This window comes from Schistocerca serialis, chromosome 2, assembly GCF_023864345.2.
Source record: "Schistocerca serialis cubense isolate TAMUIC-IGC-003099 chromosome 2, iqSchSeri2.2, whole genome shotgun sequence".
Taxonomy (NCBI): Eukaryota; Metazoa; Arthropoda; class Insecta; order Orthoptera; family Acrididae; genus Schistocerca; species Schistocerca serialis.
In genome coordinates, this window is record NC_064639.1 from 352,188,164 (window position 1) to 352,192,066 (window position 3,903).

A 3,903-nucleotide genomic window follows, 5' to 3' on the forward strand; every position below is an offset into this window, starting at 1 on the left:
GGTGAACAATGTCTTGGTAGGCCACAATGCTGTTTCACTCAGTTCTCAACCACTACTTCCCGTCGACTGCCTGAATCCTTACACCATCCTCTTGCAAGTATACAACCTTCTTTCATGACTTTTAAACCAGATATATGCGATGATTAAATTATGCCGTCTGCAAATTCCTACTAGATACCATCCTCTCTCATTGTTTTCCCTCGTTCATGTTGTCATACCCTTTTCCTTTTCTTGCAGTCCATGATATTGAATTCCAGTTCCCCATCAAAATTAAATTTTTCTCCATCTTCAACTATATGAGTAATTTCTTTTATCAAATCACAAAATGTTCAAATGCATGTGAATTCCTAAGGGAACAAACTGCTGAGGTCATCGGTCCCTAGACTTACACACTACTTAAACTAACTTAAACTAATTTATGCTAATAACAACACACACACCCATGCTCGTGGGACGACTCGAACCTCTGGCGAGAGGGGCCGCGCAATCCATGACATGGCGCCTCTAACGGCGCGGCCACTCCGCGCTGCTATCACATAGAATATGTCTTCAATCTCTTGATCATTTGCGAAGCTAGTCGGCATTTGAAGTTGTACTCTTGTTGTGTGTTTCGGCTTCGTGTCTATCTTGGCCACGATAATGCGTTCACTATGCTGCCCTTAATAGCTTGCCCGAATTCCTATTTTCTCATTCATTATTAAACCTACCCCTGAGTTACCCCTGGTTTTGCAATTATAACCCAAACTCATCTGACCAGAAGTCCTGTTCAACCGGCCACCGAACGTCAATAATTCCCGCTGCATCCAACTTCAACCTATCTATTCGGCTTCTTAAATCTTCTGAAATATTTGCGCGATTAAGGGATCTAACATTCCATGCTCCGACACGTAGACTGACAGTTTTGTTTTTCCTGATGACACATCCTCCTGAGTAGTCCCGATCCGGAGATCCCAGTGAGGAACTATTTTACCTCAAGAATATTTTACCCAATGCCACCATTCTTTAACCACACAGTAGAGCTGCACACCCGCGGGAAAAATAACGACTGTAGTTTCCCCTTGCTTTCAGTCGTTCGTAGACCCAGCACAGCAAGGCCATGTTGGCTGAATTTACACGGCCAGATCAGTCAATCCAACAGACTGTTGAATTTGCAACTACTGAAAAGGCTGCTGCCCTCTGTCTCGCCTCTCAGTAGGTACGGCAATCCGTATCTTTGAGGCATGCAAGTTACCCCATTGCAGCAAGGGCCATGGTTCGAAATTGAAAAGCTCATTTCATCCGAGAAGCTAAAATGGTTTTATAAAAACATCTTGTAGATTGGAGTGTTTAGAAAGGACAAGGACAAGGGATTATTTTTTTCAAGAAGAGGTACAAACATGTCATTGCGAGGTTATAGGGTATTTACAGTTTCAAAAATACCGAGTTATAATTCTTATACTCTACAAACCACCGCTCTTATAGCATAGGTATCCACCAGGTGTTATTCATCCAGCAAGTTTTCCCATCAGCGCTAAGAAACTCAGAAAGTTGTAAAACGGTAAAAAAATACCTCCGAATTATCTCTGTTATGCATGCCATAAGGGCCAACGGCCTTGCCGCAGTGGTAACACCGGTTCCCATCAGATCACCGAAGTTGAGCGCTGTCGGGCAGGGCTAGCACTTGGATGGATGACCATCCGGTCTGCCGAGCGCTGTTGGCAAGCGGGGTGCACTCAGCCCTTGTGAGGCAAACTGAGGAGCTACGTGATTGAGAAGTAGCGGCTCCTGTCTCGTAAACAGACATACGGCCGGGAGAGCGGTGTGCTGACCACATGCCCCTCCATATCCGCACCCAGTGACGCCTATGGGCTGAGGATGACACGGCGGCCGGTCGTCCCGTTGGGCCTTGATGGCCTGTTCTAGAGGATTATAGTATAGTATGGATGCCATAAGAGCCCTGCAGTTCAATTGTTATCTGCCAATCTCTACTTCCGTTTGCTTTATTTGAATTCGAGGCAACGAATTATAGCAAGACGGACTTGGATTATAATTATGCAAGTGAAGGGAAATCTCCGGGAAAGTCAAATCGCAAACTAGTGACGTAAACGACCATGTAAAGCTCCTTGTTGCATCGTATCTTCTTATTCTATCCCTATTCTGCATTCATTTACTTCGTGAGTACATCGTTCGATACTTATTATTTAGATACTCTGCGACATAAATAGTACGCTTCCGAGTACAAATTACGGGTGAGAAAACATGTTGACTAACAGCTGTCAAAGTGCCGGTTTTTCCCGCGCCTAGTCTGCTGATGAGCGGTGTAATGCCAGGATAAGCCGTGGAACACGGATGTCAAACGAGAGTTACGCATCTGACGACAGCTTCGTCGCAGAGTGTCAGTTAAACTGACTCCGATGTTCTGCGAAATTCTGAACAAGATCAACCGGTAACTTCATTAACTCAAATTTCACAAAGGAAGTGTCTCCTATTTGACAACGTTGGACGATAAATATATAAGTCTACTAACAAATATATAGTACATATCAAAGCAATTTGGATATCAGTGAAATTCACCCGATCTACCCGGGAAAAAATTACGTCTACAACTGCTTGGTGTACACCTAAAACGTCAAACAGCCAAGAAAAACACAGACACGATCCTGCAGAAAAAAGAGAGGTTCAAAACTATTTAACCTAGTGAAAGCATTTCCCTCCATCTTGTCTGAAACTAAGAAAATCATAGTCTGTAAAACCTAAAAGATCGCAATCTTCTCAGATCTCCCAATTACTCAGTAGCTGTTTTCACGTACCATTGTGTGCGTGAGGCGTTTAAAATGAATACCGAATTGCAGCCTTCTTTCAACATCACATGCTAATTATCAGAATCAAATAATTAAATTACAAATACTTGGAAACTATAAAGAATAATAGTGTGGCAGATTTTGTCACTGTGTACAGTTGGAGGGGGAGGGGGTAGGGAGAGAGGGCGCTCGCGTACATTTGAGGGACCTTGTGAACCGTCTCTGACCTCAACATCGATGACACATGATTGCAAATTTTTCTTATTTTGTGTTATTGAGCCTCTGCTGCGCTTTTTTTCCTAATACTCACAGTGGGCAAAAATTCAGTCGACTTCAGCAAACGTAAAGCTGATACCGTGTAAATCGCCTCTAGCCTTGATAATGGGCATGGTTCGGCAGGAAGAGAGTCCACAAGTACCTTCACGCATTCCGTACCAAGCTGAGGTCACTCATATATGACTGGATTACTACCAAACTGCGAGAATGTTGGTTGCTATGTTTCAACTGCTGCTGCAATTAGTCTCAGGTATTTTCTTGGGATCACAATTGGAAGTGACTTAAATTCAAAGAAAAAGTACCAGTGGTAGCTGAGGAGTTTATACCAAATTAATTAATTAGTGATGGTACTGATCCCCACACGTCAGAAGACTGTTGTAGAAACAACGAAAGAAGCATGCCAAATTTAAAAGAATGCAAAATCTCTATCATTGCTGATGTTTTACTGAAGCTCGAAATTCAGGGAGGACTTCAGTGCGGAATCATTTAATTGTTTACCCAACGAAACTCCGTCTCGAAATCTGGCAGAAAATCCGAAGATCTTCAGCTCATATATAAAGTACACCAGCAAGAAAAAACCATCAGTACCTTCACTGCGCGATACCAATGGTAATATTATCGTTGACAGTGCCACTAACGCGGAGCTATTAAACACAGTGTTCCTTAATTCCTTCACCAAAGAGGATGAAGTAAATATTCCATAATTGGAATCATGAATAGCTGCCAGTCTAATTTAGAATCAGGCATTGTCTGTGTAGCGAAGCAGCTTATATCACTTAATAAAGGCAAGTCTTCTGCTCCAGACTGTATAGCAATTAGGTTTCATTCAGAATATGCTAACATAATA

At 42.7% G+C, this 3,903-nt stretch overlaps 1 pseudogene; it reads left to right on the forward strand.

Moving 5' to 3' along the window:
- The first annotated feature begins 1,582 nt into the window (after positions 1-1,582).
- Positions 1,583-1,700, forward strand: LOC126458926 (5S ribosomal RNA; annotated as a pseudogene).
- Positions 1,701-3,903: the final 2,203 nt, after the last annotated feature.